The following is a 21,059-nucleotide window of genomic DNA, read 5'->3' as shown; positions in this document are numbered from 1 at the left end:
TTAATTCTTCTATACAGGAGAAACTCGGCATGGTTGCCTTCATTCTAGTATTGCTTGAAGATCGAGGTATGTGCAAGGTGAACATGATTAGAAAATAGTAACTCCAAGCCTTCCCCAGCAGGGCAATGGGACCTCTGGAATTTGAAAAAAGTGATGTTACAACTCCTGTTCCATACATCCATTTGCACAAGAAGAATGAAGCCCTCAAAGTTATCCTGTGAGATTTCATACCTGTTGCAGAAACTCAGAAAAGTCCAAGAAAGGTGCTAAGCTTTGGATGCTTCTACACCCTGAGACACCTGCCTCCAAGAGGCATGCAGCCAACTCAGCGCAGGACCTTTGGAACCAAACATGGCTCTCTGGACCCAAGTCTGTGTGGCTGGGCCTTTACAGCATCATTTACATCAAGGCCAAGCAGGGGCAAAACAGTGTGATCAGAACAGCACTGTTATAAACAACTTTACGAAGGTGAAAGGGACCACATAATCTGCCCATCCCTTTCCATTTCATGCCAAAGAGGAGTCCTGAGTGAAGGAGGTCGCTGAACCAGCCTCTTGGGCTGGAGGCACCTTCGCTGGCAGCACCGTGACTCAGTGGTGAATCAGAGGCAGGCCATGCCTGGCTGCCAGATGGGCCGGGCTATGGCGGGAAGATGAAGACAGCAAAGAGAAAGAGAGAAGCCCAGGCAGCATGGGAAGTGGAGGTCCCCTGGGCCAGAAAGCAAAACCTGCCCAAGGCTTCCACACTTCTAGGAACGCTCTGTCATTGACAGCATCTGTTAATCAGCTGAGCCCCAATTACTGGCGCCAGGAATGGTATAGCCAGCACGGGGCACAATGCATAGTACCCACTGGCATATCTGCTGCCCTGTTGTGCCCCTTCTTGACACTCACAACAGCTGAAACAGCTCATCAGCAGAAACCTGCTTTTCCAACAGCTCTCCCCACTCTGCTCCAGCCCTTACTCTCAGTGGCCCAGGCAGTCAGTTCTTTCTCCTCATCAGATATCTCTGTCTCTCTGAAATATTCAGATGATTTGGTTTTGTTCTCTTCTCCCCCACATCAAATCCTCCCCCTGCTTGTGGAAGCAGTGGATTTCACCCAGGCACAGGAGGCTAATTTACACCCTTCAGGGTTTAAAATAGCAGTAGCGTAAATGAAAAGTCCAATTTCTTCAAATTTGCATTGTAAAACCATCCTTCAACTTCCTTGAAATAAATTTTACTATTTTATTAGTGCAAACAAAATGGTAATAAAACACTAATACAGCGCCTTGTATCCAGGGGAAGAGCTAAAATTAACATAGACCGAGCAGTGTTTGCTATTACATTCAATTACCTTTTTACTTGAGATTTACATTCTCATCCCCTTAATCTCCATAGTGGTGGCTTTGAAATCGTTCCCCACAGTCATTCCTGCGTTTGGAATGGACGGCAGGAAAACTGCTCGCTCGCCACCACCGCTCCTGCTGCCAGCACCCCGCTGCCAGCCTCTTCCCTCGAGACCCCTGGGCAAGTTTCCCCAGAGCATCTCTGGAGAGCCTCAGCAGCAAGTGCATTCACCTTCTTCTGTTAGTCTCACTCAGGCCTTAATTTCTAAACTCCAGACAAATACACTAGCAGCAAAAATACAGCCCATGTTCCATAGTTGCCTTCCCTCTGGCTCTGGAAACTGTTCCGTAATTCTCAGCTACAAGCCATGTTGCAGGCAAGTTTTATTATCTCCATTGTACAGATACAAAAACTAAGGCAAAGACTGAGGACCAAAGTCTGAATGTGGTGGCTCTCAGTGTAAATCTGGAGTAGCGTATTTTGTAGTGGAAGTATTCCAGCTCGTCCCTGGGACTCATTGAATTCAGACTCTGCTCTGGAGTTGTTTAACTGGGATCATGTCCTGCAACCCAAGGGTCCCAGATCCACAGGCTTAGCAGTACATTCAGGAAAAGAGCAGCTCCAGGACTGTCCGATGAAACTCATAAAGAACCTGTGCTGAAAAAAAAGGACGCTAAGGATACAAATCCCAGTAAATGCAATACAGGGAATCCACTTCCCAGTAGTGGGGGAAAAGTTTTAGTTGGCAGCATCTTTGGATGCTTTCTTTTAATATACTAGACATGTCAGTGATTTTGGCCATTACCAGAAGAATACCAAGCCTTCGATAAGACACCACAGGAAAGCGCCGCACTGGTCCAGCTCCATGCAGTGACTTCGATTCTCTACTCTTCTTTCTTCCTTTTCACGTACTGAATGTTAGACACCTCCCCTCTTACGAGCCAAGTCAAAACCTTTCACCTTTCTTTGGAGAGCATGGCCAGCACCTGCCTTACAGATGATATCCACAACTTTGTTCACTAATATTGATACAACAATTTGTGATACGCAAATAAGATAACAGAGATTAATTAAGCACTGTGTAATATCTTTCTAGCCTGGCCAAGAAAAGACTCAGCAGCCATTCATCCCAGCCTGCTCACTACCCAGCTATTCCAACATTACAGGACCATGACAACACTGAACAGAGTCAACAGCTAAGGAGAAGTACAGGGCAATTTGGGAAGGTACCAGCTAGCATCCTAGGGAAGAGCATCTCCTGAGAGAAACAGGTCTTGAGTGTCGCCCAAGCCCAGCCCAGCTGTACTGAATGTACAACACATGGACTGCATGCAAGCGCCTGACAGAGAGCCCTCACCACCTGTTTGCATGGGAAAACACTTCTAACTGCTCTAACCAAGTTCCAGGCAGCGCAGGCGCACTGCGTGGCCCCAATCGTACCTAGAGTAAGCACCAATGAACTGGCTGTAATGACCCTGCTGAAACCCAATCCCACCAGAATCCATTTTGTCCCATACAGCACAAGGTCACTCTAATTTCTAGTGCCCCTTGGGCAGCTATCCCACCACTCCCAATAATTCTTTTGAAAGAAGAACATTGCATGTGATTCAGCAAGAGATTTTGTGCCAACAAGAACCTGCTGGTCAGAGAGTTTTCCTGTGACAGGGAGGTCTATGTCCTAGCATTTGGTGGTACTTGGGAGTCCTCTAGGCAGTATCTCCGACAGCTCTCTTCAAGGTCCTCTTCCTATACTCATCAACAAAACCTGGTTTTCACATTTTAATTCATGACTTGCGTGCCTATCCCCTAAATTGCTCCTCTGTCTCTCCTCCTGAATAGCATGGTCCTTCATTCTTCCACTCTAGCCATCTTCATCTTCATGGCTAGAGGGGAAGGATCGTGCAAAGTATCGGTCTAGAGGATACCCCTAGAATAAATGATAAATCCTCCCCATCCAAATAACAAATGTGTACCCAGGAAACCTTTCATCTGTCCACCTTCTAGAAGGCAGCACACAAAGGCCCTAGTGCAAACAAAATTATCACAAGACACCTGAGCAAAACAAAAAACCCCTAACAATAAAGAGTAGGAAGAAGAAACCTGCCCAATAGCACAGGGCTGAGGTTGGTTTCAGCTGGTCTTCTGCCCCTTTTTTCTGTTCTCTTTCCCCCACTCCCCTGAACAAAAGGAAGTTTGTTGTCAGGCTCAAACATTTCCTGGGCCTTGTCTGAGTTCCACCTTGTTTTCTTTTTCTCTTCTCCCCACCCTGTACAAATAAAGCAAAAACCAACTGGCACCACCTGTGATGAAAGGACAACTAAATGCAGAATTTTATCTTTTTCTTTTCTCCCTCCTCCTTTTTCCCTTTTTCTTGGCCAGAAGTTTTGGGCAAAGGACAAAAGGTATTGTTGGGTAAGCATAATTCCAGTGGCTGAGTCACGCTAAGACACTAAAGCGCTGGCTGCTGATGGGGTAAAGTAAGCCAAGCTGCTCCTTCGCTAAATGCAATGAAAATGCCAGCAGCACCCCTGCAAGCTCTGCCAGCCCCAAAGCACGAGGAGCAATGAAGATTCCCACAGTAAGAAAAGGTGCATCGAAATAAAATAAAATCCTGGTACAAATATCTTCACCTAAGAAATCTCAGGAGGAAAGCCTGTCACACAGAAGAGGCTGGGTGGGCTCCTCCCTGAAGACCGCAAAGGTTGTGAAGGTCATAGTAAAGACAGTTATGATCCTTACTTAGATGCTAAGATGCCTTCTTCAGTTCTCCATCCAGGCCTACCTTTTTTGATTTCATGACACAAGTCAGACCCACAGCTGGTCAATCATAGAAGCAGCGTCCTTCCCCCCAACTGTAAGCTCTTTGAGGCAGGGAGCTTATGTTGCTCTTGCAGCCCCAAGCACAACCGAATGGGCAGGGGGCTTCCAGGCACTACCACGATGCAGATAATCATCAACCCATTCCTGGCTGCAAATTAAACGGTGCCCCAAGCGGGCACTTGCTCGGAGCACATTCAAAAGCACGCTGTAGACCCTGCAACTCAATGGTGCATTTGGGGGAGCTGGAGCACTGGCTGTTTGTTTATTTTATGATGCACTTTGGTCTCTCTCAGTTGCACTGTTATCCTACACCTGTTCGCTCCCCTTTCTCCGGGCTGATAACAGACAGTACGTTGCACAGAGTGGAGGCCTGGACTGGCTCTTTTTGTTTTTAATGAGACGCATGTATTTGGTTCCAGACTATCAATACTCAGGGTCAGGGAAGAGGCAGAAAATTTCCCTCAATAGGCATAATCAGTTCAGCAGAATGATGCAGAGCAAGGTCCTCAAATGGATCTAAAGAGGACAAATGTCTTCGTTGATCAACCTGCCCTGGGGCAAATCCTGCTTCCCCCAGTGCAGCACATCTCCTTTTGGAACCCGCACTCACACAGGGTGCTACAGTGCTGCTACTTTTCCTTCATGTAGACATAGGCCCGGCCTCTTTCAACAGTTCTGGCATCTTTTCATGGCAGACCCCATGACACACGGAGGCGGCTGAGAACAAGGAATCATGCTTTTCCAGGAACGGGGAATCCAGATTTTCTGGTTTATAAATTTTCCCATCTGGATTTGTTTTGCTGTTCATAGGGTAGATCACCAGAGATAAGGAAAGAAAAGTAAAGAAATATCAGAGCAGTGGCAGCCCTGACGGGCTCAGATGAATTTCTTGCATGTCACAATCTCCTGTTTGGGCAGAAATTTGAATGCATTTTCCAGCAGCAACACAGATAAACTGGCATCTCCCCCAGGGGCTGTTTCAGTTCTGCTGCTGCCTAAGGGTTCTGTAATGTAGGAACTGAGGAGCTTGGACATGCCCGCTCGCAAGACTGTCTCCATAAGGACATGGTAACTTCTCTGCCACTTGCACGGCAAAAATTAAAATCGGCTGAGACTTCTTAGGCTGAAGCCCATTAAAAGAGCCTATAGACGAGCAGGTTATTACTTGAAACAGCTATAGTGAAAGACTCTGTTGGGAAAATCCTGCACGAGCTCCTAAATGGTATAGGAAGGAATGAGTAGGTTGTCTCCACATAACAGAACCAGTAGCTTCACCTCTCCTCTGCAGCTCAGGGCCTGTTGGAGCCTGTTCTCTGGGGGAGAATCCCCCAGGATCGCAGCCAGATGGTCTGGGAACAGATCTCCCAAGCCCTACCAAGCTGTCCTCCTGCTCTCGGGTAAGACCAGGCCCCACGGGACCTGCTGGGACCACTCTTCCCACCTCTGCAGCCTGATCCCAAGGCTCTGAACTGGCTGTCCAGGTACAGAAAGGCACCTGCAGACTAGAACAAATACGGGCCTGGACCCTAAAGATTACTGTAGGTAAGAGCAGCCTGAGGAGCGAAGCCAAGGGGCCAGGGGCTGCGATGCTGTGTACGTTTGTCCTCCCCTGCCACCCCTAAGCCAAGCTGCTGAATTTACACAGCAAGGACAACTTGGTAAAGACAGTGCTGCGGCTGTCAGCTGGGAGCCTCTGCACACTAAGCTCCTGGTTAAATGTTTTCATCAAAATCAGAGCGAGAAAGTGCAGAGCAAACACCACCAATTAGAGGCTGGGATGAAGCGTTCCTGCCAGCAGATCTGGTGAGAGGGGCATGAGTCACCTTAACCCTTTGGGAGCCAGAGCCAGCACAACTCCATAGGGGAGAGGAGGAAGACGGGAGAGGAAACCTCTCACAAACCTTTCATTTGCATCCACTCATTTTCATTTATTTGTAGGACGTTGAATTCAGGAGTGAACACGTGCCATGTTAGAAGCCATATTATCCCCATAACCTCTGCCCTTGCCATTCTCATACCTGGAGGAGCCTGAACCAGGCAACCCACCCGCTCCAGTGAAGATGGCCACGAGCTGGTTCAGAGAGCCGGAGAGCAGCCCAGGGCAGAGGCTGCTAGGTGCACGTTGAGGAGGTCTGGGGCTGGCCATCCTTCAAGCCATCTCTACCTTCAAAGTACATTCCAGCAAGTAGAAAATACCGCATCAGTTTTGCTGAAGGCTAAGGTGTCAATGAGAGTAACACGGCACTACTCCATGCCTCATTCCAAGATAAAAGGATTTGTCTCGGACAAAACGCTTCCCTATCACAAACATGATGAAATGTAGCCAGCAATAAGAAGAGAGCTGGGATCAGGATCAGGCAGGTATGCCCCTCGTCCCCTAGGCTGCCTCTGCCTAGCTGCTGTTAATTGTCCAAATTCTGAACATGTAACAGGTGATCAAAATTGAATTGTGTACTTGGGCTAAATTCTCTTTCAATGCAAATAACACACTCCTGTTTGCGGCAGGATTCAGTGCCAACAAGCCAAAAGTTCAGCTTTCCAGGAGCATCAAACGTTGCAACATTACAGGTGTTCAGAGGTATCAGTCCCTTCTGTGGCAACAAACCCTGAAGTCAGAACTATGCTTTAAATCTCAGTCACTCAAGCAAACACCCACTGGCTCCACCTCAGCACAGGACTGAGCAGACGGTGCAGGAAAGGGCCCCAGACTGTGTATGGACCAAATCCTGCCCACCTGCTACACAATCCGGCAGAGATGGCACTGCTGTGACAGGCAGCATTTTGGAAGCTTTCTGCACGGGACTCTCCCCCCAGCCAAGCTCCCTGTCTTGAGGTGAGGGACAGAAACAGACACAGGGGCAGAGGACCTGCTGCTATGGAGATCAAGAGGCATTCACCCAAGGCAGGGAAGCTAAAAGCTAAAAAAAGGATAAAATAACGCAGCAGCTTATATTGGTGAGATCCCTTTCCATTTAGGGCACAGTAGGGCTATGCGTGGTGCGGTCCAGGATCTGGCCCTCCACAGTTAGATGCGTCCAAAGCTGGGGCCCCCAGAAGTTGTGAATTTCAAGCATACCACGACTACTGGAGCAGACGGCTTCAGATCCTGCTGAGCCAGCTTGTGGCTGTATTCAAAATTGAGTAAATTTACAGCTGTAAGCTGGGAGTTTATACAACCCGTAACTTGTTAGGGATGGCTGACCAAGCCAGAACGATCGCTCCCCAGCCGACAGAGCTCTTATTGGTTAGACCTTTGAGTGCCTGGTAGATTTTATTATTTTTCTTTCTCTTTTTCTTTTGCATTGGGGGGATGTGTGTGTGTGGTGTAGGAAAGGAAACATCTATTTTTGTTATTTTCCTTTCCAAAGACAAACTGAAATTAAATCTCAGGTTCATTCCACCATGGATTCCTCAGCATATCAGCTGGGGACTGTAGCACACTCAGTGACCATCTCCTTGGACAAAGCTGCCGTATTTTTCTCACTCTGTGCAGAGTCTTGCAACATGAATAGCTCCACAGGATTCAGTGTATTATCACCAGAGTTAGCAAGGTTGCTCTCATGCTGGCCCCTTTTGCATGGACACTTCCCTCCCCATTCGTACCAGACCCCACAAACGCTACTCTGCTCCAGCCTGGGCTGCGAGAAAATGTGATCTGAGTTTGGTGCAGCAAATACAGTGCCCTGCGAAGACCTTCCTTCTATCTCCTTCGCAAGGATAAACAGCTGGAGCAATATCAGACCTGAAGTGATCTGAACCTGGATTCACAAACAACAAGACAAGGAGTCTGCCAAGTAACGGGCAGGCAGCTGGCAGTGAGTGTAAAACAGGACTCCAGGAGCCCTCTGATGGGAACAAAATCAGCATCATTCACCGTGCCTGCAAGTGTGAAAGCTATCCAGTCTGAGGAAAGCACAGGGCTTGCCTGCATGTAACAGCCTTAACCTAAAATCCTCTATTTTTATTACAGCATGGTCCCAGGTCTTGTCTGAAAGGCATTTTCAGCAGGAAACCCAAACACGATCCAACTGCCACAAGGCTGGACGAAGGGCTAGGGGGCTCTCCTGGGACTCACTTTTCTGCGTGACCACAGACAAGACAAGGACAGTCACACCAGCTTCAATGATCCACACATTCATGAGCATGAGGTGCTCAAGCATGATGAGAGGGACATATACCTGCCTCAGTCATTACACAGTTACAGGCATTCCATTCACTGCCCTGGGAGGATGCAGTTTTTCTAGGACACAGCTAAGGAGCATTAACAGGTCTCCCCTTTACCCTCCACTCCATCCTGAATACGTAACAGCCCAGAACATCAATAGTTTACATGAGTTAAAGAGCCAGCTGATGCTTTAGGGACTCACTCAGGCAGGATAAAACACTCTTTAGCATCCAGCCACCATGTAAGAAAATTAAGTAAATGGGGACCTTTGGTGAAGTCTTAAACAGGAGACTGAAAAAGGGGAAATTTCCTCTCTCCCTGCTCACAGAGCAGGGATCACACCGCCTGCTGCCGCTCCCACAGTTTAAAATACTTAAGTCCTCCAAGGTGCAGCTTAATTTTCTTTTTTAAAAAAGAAAAGTGTCAGTCTAATTAGATAAATCCTCCAAGCACGTGGCCCGGAGTTCGTCATGGAAATTAACCTCCTTGAAAGATCACAGTGACTGAAATAAGAAACTGTGTGTTTTGGCATAGTGCAGTGAAATGGGAGATGCAGGCTGCATTTCATACACCTTCCCTTTCATAAACCTGCCGCGTTTCATATCTGCCCTACTGGCCCTTAGCTTGGCACCAAGACTTTATCTCCGAATGCCTGTTTGCAAATCGCTGCTGAGAGGTTATAATAACCCCTGGGAGAGATTTTGCTGGCTCACCAGTGTGAAAGGACACTGCTCCCCTGGTATAAAGCTGGGCCAGCCTGAGGCACTAGTGGAGGGAGGGGCTCGTCACCAGCAGCCCTACAGAGAGGATGTTCCGCAGACACAGCCACCATGGGGAGGCAGCCAGGCTGGGAGCTGTTTGCCAGCCTCATCATCCAACATGCAGACAAGCGTGATTCTGTGCAGCCCTCGCTCTCACTGGCATAGAGATGGGCTGAGTGGGGCAGGAGGGAGATACCTCGAAGCCACAGGCTGCAGTCAGATAGCTCAGTTTGCATTTACGCCATCTATGTTCATGTCTTGTTATTTCAAAGGCTCTACCTAGCCACACTGGGAAAGGTGTAGGGCTGGAAGTCATACTGCATAGGAATAAAAAACCCTGGTCCCTTTGCTATTGGAAGCAGAAGCAAAACCAGGAAAGAAAAGAACTAGCTTACAAGCGAGAGTCAACTGCCATCCCTCCCTTCAAGTCAGAGTCGGGACCACAGCTAGACTACTTCACACTTTCAAGAAACGCTGGCCAGTCTGCTTTTCTCCCATGCCACTGGACACACTCGTGCTAGGGTCACACTCTCAACCCTTGTTCTATAAGGACTACGGCAGGCCTCTCCTGAGTGACATTACACAACACATTTTAGCATATAACTGAAACAAAACACCTTTTGCAGTTCCAAATAGTTTTTCCCCATCAAGGGGATGTAAGGATTCTCTTTCTAAGCTTTCCAGCCCACACTATCCTTTCAAAGGATAGTATCCAAAACTAAAAAGCCTCTGAAAAATCTGTAGAGTTAATCTACCTCCTTTCCTCCCAAGTCTGATGGATGCTGGTATGCGTGACACTGTGCTGCCCTCCCAGCACTGGGACCAGCCTTGCACGCAGAAGGATCAGGACCAGCCTCAGAGACCAACTCTGAGGTGACTTGTTGTATTGTCATTGAAATGACAAGCCCTGTGGCTCAGAATTTGGAAGCAACCTATTTTGTTTCAAAACAGCATCACTGGTGGCAGAACGAAAATAGGATACCTTCTAGAGAGAAAACTACCCCAAAATGCCATGGCAGGCAAGGAGCCAAAGGCCCCAAACAACTGACAGTTCTGCAAATGCAGACCCTTTTCCTACAGCGCTTATTACACACGAGGCCTCCGCAGCTGGACAGCTCTAGAGCTCACCCCGGGGAGTACAGACTCTTGTACCTCCGGGTCCTATTCTAGACCAGCTCAATCACGCGTGAAAGGTATTAGCTGACACCTCATCAACAGCCATTGGACTGAGCAAGCAAGAGGGGTTGCAGGCAGATCCCTCAGTACAAGAGCCCATGCATCCTTGCTACAACTCATTAGCCGTCTCAGGAAAGAGTTCAAAAGACAGACAATGCACAAAAACTGCATTCATGTTTGCTGCTGCTCCCTCCAGCTCAGGGTTCAGGCATGCTGGAAGGACACTACCAGAGAAACCAGGATGAACTCAGCCCTAATACAGTTTCTTAGCGGTTCTCTGCCAAGTACAGGCAAGCCCCACAGTTCCATTACTAATAACTTAATATCTAATAATATTACCAATGTAACACTTAACCTTGAAGCCAAGCACCTGGACCCAGAAAAATCAGCATTTAGCAAGACTTCCACCTCATTGTATTTGGCTTCTTCTGCCAACTGATCAAAACTCAGCATCCACAACTCCTTCCCACCTGCTCAAAGGTACCTGGAGTCATTTAAAAAAGGTAAAGCTCCTACTTCAGCCAGCAGCTATGGGCTGAACCAGAGAGTCAACACAGACTGCAGGAGGAAAAAAAAAATTTAAAAATTCAAGTGCTATTCCACTCCTCCTCTTTAGGCTTTGGATGCATTACGCAAATTCCCAATTACAGCAGTCCCTTCTGCCTGCAACTGGACTTGAGATAAGAGACCAGAAAGAAGGGCCAGTGGGCATCACTGAAGGCTCGGCATCTTCCATTACACATCAGCACAGTAAGAAGGGCTCTGCCAACCCTGAAATATTTTTTTTTCCAAAAGGAACACACACACCCTTTAAATTCGGTCTGGTGAAATCTGCCTGGAGAGGGAAGGATCCAGCAACACAAGCAGGTTCCTGACTCCTTATCGTCAGAGCAAGCAGCCCAGCCCCTGAATTCACTTCTTCGGTGTCCTCTTTCTTACTGCTACACAGGCTCAAATCCTCCAACACGATTGCAAACACACTGCCAAGGAGGTAGCACAGTATCAGAATCCACAACGGATTCAAAGACATTTCCATGTTTTGCTGTCAGCCTGAAGTTTGAATACAGGAGCCCACCAGAAAGAGTGAATGAACGTCTCTGGCAGCTGCCTTACAGAGCCGTGCCTGTACTTTAAGCCACCTAGTGTCCGAGCTGCGCACGGGTGCGTCCTCCCCTTGCAAGGCACGGTGGGGGGAGGCAGATGCTTTAGGAAATTCAGGCAAATAGAAGGACTTGTGACATCCAACAAGACTGAAACAGAAAGGAGCGAAGAACAGGGTGCACAGGTTGAGAAGTGAGCGAGGTCTCATCCAGAGCTGAGGAAGCAGGTGCCAAACAGGAGGCACGGCAAAGGACCCAGCCCAGTACCCCACCCTGGGGCACTGTTTCCCCTCAGGGAGCGAGACCCTTTAGCACAGCCTGAAGGGAGGACAGCAGACTTGCTTCTCAAACCGAAGTTCTGTCAGAAAACATCACCATTAGAGGCCAATATTTCAGCCCCAAGGTCCAGCTGGATTGCTTACCATCTCTGGATGCAAACTTGGAGACAACTTTCCCCGGCACAGGCCCGTGGAACAAAACCGAAGTGCCCCGGAGCCACAAGCCCTACTAACCCATGCCCACTCCCTTAAAAACCACTTTCATCCACATCTCCTCTCCTGCCCCCGCAGTAGCCCCCTCCTCCTCACTCTCTTTCTCTGTGTCCTCGAGACTCCTCTCACCTTGAGGAGTGTTAGGATTACCCAGCATTTACACTCAATGCTCCTCTTTATTCCTTAAGACTTATTAAGAATGATAATGAGCTCCAAAGCAGTGACACGTCTCTCTCTCTCCCCCTCTGTCGCGCTCTCTCTCTCTCTCTCTCTACGTGCCTTTTCCGTCAAAGGCACACAGGACAAATCCGACCAAAAAAAAAAAAACCCTGACAATATGGATCAAGGACACATGAGGATTTATATTCTACAAATCCAGCCTTTTTTGTTTTTATTATTTCTACTCAAATTCCACCCTTTCCTCTTCTTACTGATATTCTCCCCCTCTACCCCAACCCTCTTGGACTTTGAATGAGAAAGAAGAAGAAGAAGAGGAGAAGAAAGCTGCTTGCCTGGAAAACCTCGTTAATGTGGAGCTCTTAAACGGTTGATTAATTTTAGCAAAATTTACGATGCGCTCTTGCTTTTCTTTGAAGCTGCAGTCTTATACACCAAAAGCAAGTTAACTTTAAGATCCCTCTTGCGAGCCCACTGCCCCCTAATTCTTGGATGCCCTATTTAGGTACACAAATATATAGGAGAGAAATACGGTAGCAGAGCATGGAAGCAGTCGCCCTGCCGAGTGCTCAAAGTGGTTCGATTCAAATCCCTTTAACACAGCCTAATAATCACAACCTGAAAACTCCCAACTTCTAGCTATTTAACTTCCATAAAGAATAAAAAAAATCACTAGTCGGTCCTTCAAAAACAAAAGGAAACAGGGAAACATAAACACCAATTCCAAGAGAAGTCTCTCCAAGTTACATCTGCTCACGCTACAGACACACCAGGCTCTCAGCTGCATTAGAAACATCAGGTTCTCCCACAGCCACCTTTAAACCAGCTACATTTTCTGAACCTAAGGCAAGGCAATATACAGATTTATACATATCCTGAACTATACTTCAATATTTCAGTCATCTCCCCACCTTCCTCCTACCCAGTATTTGCTTTTATTCTTTGTCTCCCTCTGCTAGACTCTGTTTTTCTGATATAGACATCAGGAGGTTAAGGGCTCAATTATCAAGTCTGTTGAATCCTCAGCTTCACGTTACTTAGGGGGTTCTCTGTTGCTTTTTGGGAGCTACACTGCAAAATCTCTTTCCTTCTTGGTTTTTCTTTATCCTAACTTGTAATGTCTATTTCCGACACACCCCTGTGCATGAACCCACAAATCTATTTGGGGTAAATGGAGAGAAACCGTGAACTGCTTTGGGAGACAGAAAGATTAATAAAAATAACCCTAAGAGTGCCTAGCTAGACTGAACCTGAAGCATTTGCGATCTTGAAACCTAAAGTAACATCCACATGGAATTTACAAAATATGATTCGAGTGGTTCTAATTAGCCCCAGTCTGTGGAAAAATTGGAAGGAAGCGGCTCTTTGATTAATGTTACAAACCAGAAAGGAAACAGATTTTAAAAGTTAAAGTAGCAGCATTGTGGAATACAGAATCATTACCAGCACACATTTATGATACCTGCTTCAATCAGATGGCTTGGGGTTTTGTTTTTAGGGTTTTTTTCTTTTTACTTTAAGAAAAAAAGGAAGACAGGATGCAAGTAAAAGGTTTTGTTTATGGAAGTGTGCGGCGCTTTTATCTCCCAAGGAATTTATATAGCTGGACTGTGTATAAATCCTTCTGAAAATGAAATTAGCAAAAACAAAACAGGGGTGAAGGTGCTGGGGGTGTGAAGGGGGGCGGGGGAGAAAATCACCACCTCAGTAAATCATAGTGGATAACCAGCCCCTGGCTTGGACAGATAGCAAATTCCGCTTTAATAGGAAGAAACAGAGTAGGAAAGGGAAAGGACAAGATTCATACCTGCAGCAAACTCCTTGCAAAAATGGGGGGCTATTTTTAATAAGCTTTTGAAAGTCACTGTGCAAGTTTGCTTGGGCTTGAAAAGAAAAAGGAAATAAGGTTTTTTTTTTCCAGCTAGCTTGATTGTTTTGGGTGGAGCTCAAGCATGTGTGTATATATGCTGTATATAAAAATGAATTACTAATTCTTTCCTGGAAACTGTTTGAATTACAATCTGCAAGATACAAAAACACACCTTTATTTTAACACTGATTTTAATACAGATAGAATGGGGGGGGGGGGATAGCGAGGGAAACGTTTTTTGCCAGTACACAGCAAAACCCTTAAGCAAGAATAATATCTCCCCACACATACACACACAGAGACACACGCACACACTTTGCTCAGCTGTACAACCACCAACTGAACTCCAGCTTTCAGTGGCTTTTCCCTGTACCAAGGCTTCGCTCTGAAACTGCAAGAATGACAACGTCATGTGTGTGGAAAGCTGACACTTGGAGCTTTTAAAAAGAAATGAGGAAAAATAAGCTGTTGACTTCTTGGTTAAAGTATTTTCTTGTTCTAACTCATGTTCTTATGTCACTGGGCTAAAAAAAAAAGAGAGAGAGGGAGAGAGAGATATGACTTTCCTTGAATGATCTGTTTAACCTAAGCCAGAGGAAAAAAAAAAGAAGTCATTAATTACTTATGTGAGCTATTGCTTCTGAAAGACAATAAACCTGCCTGGTCGCCATGGATATGACATATTTGCTCTGAAAACAACACAATAATTAGCAAAGGGGAAAGATACAAGGAGAATATGCAAACTCCTGAGTTTAAAGCCATAGTGTTTCCTTTTTTCCCCCCTCCTCTTTTTACTTGTCAAGAGTCAATTCTGTTTGCAATTCAAATCAAACAAATAAACAGAATATTTACAAAAAAATTTTAAATGATCCACCACACTACAAATCACACACACACACAAAAAAAAGGGAGAAAAATTAACAAGGAAAAAAGATAAAGTCTAGTATAGACAGATCATAAACCACCTAGGTGTTTTCCATATACGTGTGTGTATATATATATGTGAAATACAAAGGTATATACACATACACAGACAAACATATATGAGTTATAAGGGTTACACGCACTATTTCCTCTAGGATCATTCTTTTATTTTTAAGATTAGCATAGAATCATACAGAGAGGAAAAACGCCTCTGTTTTAGCAAGTGAAACATTTTGAAGATACACTAAGAGAAAGTACAACAGGGGGGGGGGGGGTTTACTGTGTTAAACATGCATTGTGCTGTTAGTATTTTCTTTGCAAATCTTTTAACTTTTCTCCAGAAGATGAGCAAAAAACCACAACTGGTGTGCACTGTGCGTGAGCCTGATCAACACACCAGCTTACCACGAGTTCTCAAATTTTAAGCATAAAAAAATTTCTCTTCTCTCACCTCAATTACTTTTTATAAAGTGATATTACACCGAATCACATGTAATAATGCAATGGATAAGTTAAGAAATAATGTAAACTGAGTTAAATGCAGAGAGACTTCTTTGAAATAATTTATAAATGTTGCGGGGAAAATGTTTTTTAGATTTCTCTCTCATTAAGATGAGACAAAGACTATTAAAACCTTCTCTAATGCGGTAGCTTTCTGGATTCTGACCTTCCACATTTAGAAACCAAGTAATAAAAACACCCTAACAAGCACTTTATCTTTAGAGATATTTGACTTCGAACTTATTTTAACGTTAAAAAGACTTGGGAGGTATAAAAATAACAATATAGTTGCCACAAGTTTCTGTTGTTGTTGTTGTTTTCACTGCTAAAAAAAAATCTTTAGAACAAAATAAGCAGATTAAGGAAACATCCCCCTAATTTAACTGGCTCTTTTTCTGCCTTTTTTTTTTTTAAACAATAGTTTTTAGCTGGACTCTTTGATCTTGAAAGGGTTCTGCTATCTTGTGTGATGAGGGGGGAAAAATGATCTGTTTTAAATGATGATGCAAAAAAAGGATCAAAGCCCTGACTTTCTGTTAGCCATAATAAGCTCTGTCTTGCACAAAGCTTCAACTTCAGGCTTTAATATATAAAATATACAGAAGCCCAATAAAAGCACTGAAAAGGTACAAAGTCTGAAAACAAAAGGGGACGCTGCTCCTTTAAACGTTTTAGTGCATATGGAGTTTGATTTCTGAAAGAGATCAGTTTAACATCTCCATAGAAACCAGCAACAGATTATCATCAACAGAATAAATAACTAGTCTAATAAATTAAACAGGAGGCATAAGATCTGGATACTTGATTACTGAAGTTCAACAATATTCCCCCATAAACTCTTCCAAACCACCTTTAGGGTAGCTAACAAGGTGGCAGCGACACATAAATAAAGGGTAGGTGGGAAGCAGGCAGGACTTCTGGAAATGAGAAGTCCAAAACCTTCGCAAGAAATTATTCCACACTAAGAGTCAGCAAATCAATAGAGGAAATAAATTCATCAATGAAGTTTTGGGAGAGACAGCTACTCTTCCAGGGAGCCGGCTGCGAAGACCTGCTGTGCAGTGCAGCGCGGACAGGAGGGGGCACACAGAAGGTGGACGTGCAGCTCCTGAAAAGTTTCACCTTTCCAGCCCGAAAGGGCAGGAGGGCTCGGGCCGATCGATCAAACCCGCCGTGATTCAGAGCAGCCTCTAGCCGCAACCCACCCCTAAAAGTTTGCCGCAGAAGTTGCCCGTCGCGCAGCTGGCCGGCCCCGGCGCCGGGGCGAGCGGCCGCGCCAGCCCAACGCCCGCCCGAGCCTCTTGACAGCTCGCTCGCCGCCCCGGCCCGCCGCCGAGCCCCGCTCCTCCTCCGCGCCCCCGGCTGCCCCCCGCACCGCCGGGACCGGCGCTCCGCAGCCGATGGCGCTCGGGGTCCCAGCCCGGGACCGCTCCTCGCCTTCTCCGTCCGCGCCCCGCGGCGCTCGCCCCCCCCCCCCCCGCCGGCCCGGCTCTGAGTGACGGCTCGGACACCTGTTTCCCGTCCCCAGAGCCTCCGACGCGGGCAGCGGCTCCCCCGGGAGCCCCGGCCCGCGCCCCCCGCCGCCCCGGCCCCGGGCGGCCGCCCCCCGCCCGCCGCTACCCCGCCGCGCACGGGGGAAAAGGGGAAAGGGGGCGAGAAGGGGAAGGAGGCGGAGGGGGGGAAACTTCCTGGCTCCGGATGGCAAATCAGCTGCGCATTCTGCAAATGCCACCGGGTAAAAATAACCTGCTGCTTCGCCCGGGGGGCCGGGCACCGGCTGCCCCGAGCCGGGCTCCCAGCCGCCGCGGCCCCTGCCCGCCCCGTCCCTGCCGGGGGGCTGCGGCCGTTCCCGCTGCGGGCGCCGGGCGAAACGCCACCGGCCCCGGCCCCGCCACTTTGCAGAAAGTTCCCCGGCACGGCTCGCCCCGCCGGCACCCGGCCCTGCCCGCCGAGCGCTCCCCGCCGCCGCTCGCCCAACTTTACTACTGCCGCCGCCCCCCCTCCGGTGCCCGCGCCCGGCCGCGCCGGGACCCCCGGGCGGTGCGGCGCGGTGGGGCTGCGGTTACCTGCGCCCGGCGCGGAGCGGGAACACGTGTTCCCCCGTCCCCTGCCCGGGCTCCTGCCAAAGTCCTGGAAATTGACGGGCGCCGCCGCGGCCCCGGCTCCGCCGCCGAGCGGGCACGGCGCTGCCCCGCAGCCGCCGCCGGCCCCCCTTGCCGCCGCGGCACCCCCCGCCGCTGCCCGTCTCCCGCGGAGCCGGGCGGCTGCCGGCCGGTGCCCGCGGAGGCTGGGCGCTGCCCCGCGGGAGCCGGCCGCGGACCGCGGCGCGGTGCCCACCTGCCGGGCAGCGCCGCCGGCCGCCCGCCCGCGCAGCGCCCCGGCCCCGGCGCCGCCGAGCCGGGGCTGCCGGCGGCGGGGCCGGGGCCGGGGCCGGGCGGGAGCGGACGGGCTTACCTGCACTTGGGGCTGCTTTGGGTGACTTTCCAAGTCAAGGGAAATGTGTGTGTGTTTGGGATGGAGGCTGCAGCGCGCATGCGCCATCAAACTTGCCCTGATCCCGGATTTTTCCTCCTCGCGCTCCCCTTTGCTTTGATTATTGAATTTTCCTATTTCTAACAGGAGGGCGGGCGGCGCGCAAAACCCGGCCTGGATCCCGCCGCCGCCTGCCCCGGCCCGCCCGAGGAGGGGAAGGGGGGAGCGGCGGGGAGGGAACGGGCACGGAGCGGACTCGCTCTCCAGGCAGGCAGGGCAGGCAGGCACGGGAGGGGCGCCTGCAAAACCCGGACCGGATCGCCCTCCCCTGGCAAGGGAAAAGGCGAGAAAGTGTCCCCATTTCCCAGCCCGCGCGGGCAGCTTCCTATCTCCTGCCCTGTGCCCGCACCCGGCGGTTCCTCTCCCCCACCCGTCCTCCTTCCCAGCGAGGCACTGGAAGTTCTGCAAAATTTTCTATTTTGCAGCCTGGTGACCTCTGCTCACCTTAGTTCCCTGAGACTAAACTCCATGGAGATCGCAAATAACTAGGCTGCATGTATTTCTTCATTCTCCTACCCGGTTTTCCTAGGCATAACGTTCAGTTCCTATTTTACAGACTTCTAAACTGTGGTACTCTTCTTTTGCTTATGTTCTTAGTCTGGATTTCACTCAAGTTTAGAACTAACCACTGTCTTGGTGCATCTACAACTGTACTATTGGTTTGGTACTCTGCAGTACTCACTTTGCTGGCAGTTATGCACAGGACTAACTTTTGCAGGGCTGGATCCTAGGAGAACGTCCAGGAACAGATATGCAAGCCACAGGCAGCCTCATGGACTGGGCTGGTTTTCGGGGATGTCTTTGCAGGATCAGAGCCAAGGGTTCCCCTACATTTGCATGCACCTGGATTTCCAACAGGCAGGCATCACATTTCTACATTTAAGAAACTACTTTCTTCAGCTCTACCTTTTCTTTCTCAGCTCTATCTTTCATCTTACTGAGGCAGTTAGTACACCTTATAGTTACGTGCACACATTCCGTGGTGGAGGTTCTGCAAAACTGTCCACAGAGACCCTTTCCTTCATCCCCCGGTTCCCTCTACAGGAACCAAGACCCTCGGCTCACCGGCACGCCTGCACTCAGCATTGGGGCTGAGAGGTACGCCTGCCTGCCTGCCTGCCCCCTACTCTCTGCATGAATTAAGTCTGTGGGACTGCGTGCAGGTGAACATATCTGCCTCCATCACAGGGCTTGCAGGATTTGGGCCCCAGGCCCAAGCTATGCAAACCTGTAAACTCTTGAATAACTTTACTCATTGTGAGCAGGGAGCTGTGCGTCAGCACACCCACACAGAACACCTTGCAGGAGCGTCTTGCTCTTCCCGGGCGCTTCCCTGTCTGTGTCTGTCTCCACCTGTTGCCTCTTGTCCGATGCTTACACAGTAAGGTCTTTGGGGCAGAAACCAAGGTTTTGCTCTGGATTTGTCAGTGCCTTGCACAATGGGGCCCTACTCCATGATCACAGCTCCTACGTGCTATTGCCACACACATAAATAATAACAATAATTAATAATAATAGACTAATTCCTCTGATTTCGATGTGACTACTCATGTGAGTAAAAGTGACTCACATACATGAGTGTTTGCAGGACCGCTGCCAGCTCTTGAGCTTTTATTGTGAGTCTTCCAATATTTGGTGTTCTCCTTTGATCCCCAGCTCCTGGAATGACATGTTTCTAGCACTTGTGTTTACACAAGGAAGCTTGGAAATGTGGCCTAGTGCTCCCAAAAGCCTCGGAAGCCAGAGGACAAATAAGAAATTTCCAAATAAATGGATTTTTAATAGCTTTTGAGAAAATCCTGTAATTTGGCAGCTCGGGGAGTGGGGGGGAGTCTGACTCATGAATTTTGAACAGACAAGTTTAGCAATGCACATCTATTAAGTTAAATATTTAGGTCCCTGCAAAGACTAGACTTTCACTAATCAGGCCAAATTTACGGTGGAGAGATATATTTCTGTGGAAATACTCAGAGTGTTTCAAGTGTCTGTATCTTTGCAGAATCTGTGGTTTTGGTTATTTGAATATTGTTTGGTATTCAGCATTCCGTAGTTAGTTATTTTTACCCGCTTACAATAAGAAAGCAGGAAAATGGGGATGAAAATGGGATATCTAAAGTAAATAGGACTGTGTGAGACTGTTATAATAACTGTGGCAAGTATTTATAAATTGCTGAAAATTAAAGACCAAACTTCTTGAATTTGTACGCTGGAGAGAGACCGCCAGGTTAAAAACCATGTGTTTCTGAAAGTAAGTGTCCCAACTTCTGGTACGAAAGTTTATAAGAGCAGGTCCCAAGCTATGAATTCTTGCTTATGAGGCATCCCTGAAGAATGAAGGGTTGGGAGAATAGGGCCCTTTAATTAAATCTGCATCGTTACTTTTAATTGCATTTACTTCTTATTATTTTCTCTTGTTCACTTTTTTGCATTTCTCTCATCTAGGGTGCTGAACACAGACTGAATGGTCTTCCTTCTGCTTGGAAGTTGGCTAATTTTGGAGTGCTGGGGAGTTGTCCTAGCTAGGAGGAGAACTTGGGGACAGTCAAGTGTTTTTGAGGCAGTCCTGTTTATCGCCAAAGAGCTCTCATGCCTGTGCTCTCCTGCACGCGGTGTGAGGCTCAGACACCCTACAAGCTGTACCTCTGACAACAGCTTCAAGCCTCCTTCCAAACCACACCTTGCCCAAAAGCTCTTTCTGCATGTGTTTTAGAGCCCCACTCCGCATGCTTAACCTGTGTCTTTTGACCTCGTCCTTGCTTTCTGAAGTTCGCTCGTGCAAAGCCCCATTCAGCCCATCTGACATTTGCCATACTAGTTCCCAGCAAAGACCCCAGAGCGCATGGCTCCTCAGTCAGATAGAACATGAGGTAATGACACCTTACACAGCTCTTTCTAGATAGAAAGAAAATAATTTAGCAAATTGCAAATGATGCATACTTAACTATTTATGCAGCATCTTCCTGTCATCAACCCAAAGCAATTTTACTTCCGTGTTGAACAGTGGATGAAAATGTTCTATAGATTTAACCATTGCGGGAGTTCCTTTTAAGTGATGCAGTAATCTCTCTCCAGCTAATTTAGTGTTGTAATAAGGCACCACCCTCACAAGTCCTTTGTGTTCTTGTGTCAATACTGCCCCCAAACCATAAGTGCTGGCATCTACATCTATCATAAAAGTGGGTCTGAAACATAGAAAGACTAAGAAAGGAGCA

General features: G+C 48.0%; 1 protein-coding gene across 1 annotated transcript in view; it reads right to left on the bottom strand.

Annotated features, from left to right (window-relative positions):
* CASZ1 (castor zinc finger 1) overlaps positions 1 to 17,897 on the bottom strand; it is a 209,130-nt gene extending 191,233 nt beyond the window's left edge. Inside the window, exon 1 of the mRNA XM_054849344.1 lies at positions 17,770 to 17,897. The gene's annotated coding sequence lies outside the window, so the exon portion shown is untranslated. The remainder of the gene's footprint in view (positions 1 to 17,769) is intronic.
* Between the last annotated feature and the right edge of the window lie 3,162 nt (positions 17,898 to 21,059).

This window comes from Grus americana, chromosome 21, assembly GCF_028858705.1.
Source record: "Grus americana isolate bGruAme1 chromosome 21, bGruAme1.mat, whole genome shotgun sequence".
In the NCBI taxonomy this organism is placed as follows: domain Eukaryota; kingdom Metazoa; phylum Chordata; class Aves; order Gruiformes; family Gruidae; genus Grus; species Grus americana.
The sequence above is the reverse complement of the archived record's forward strand: the minus strand, read 5'-3'. Positions and strand labels throughout refer to the sequence as shown.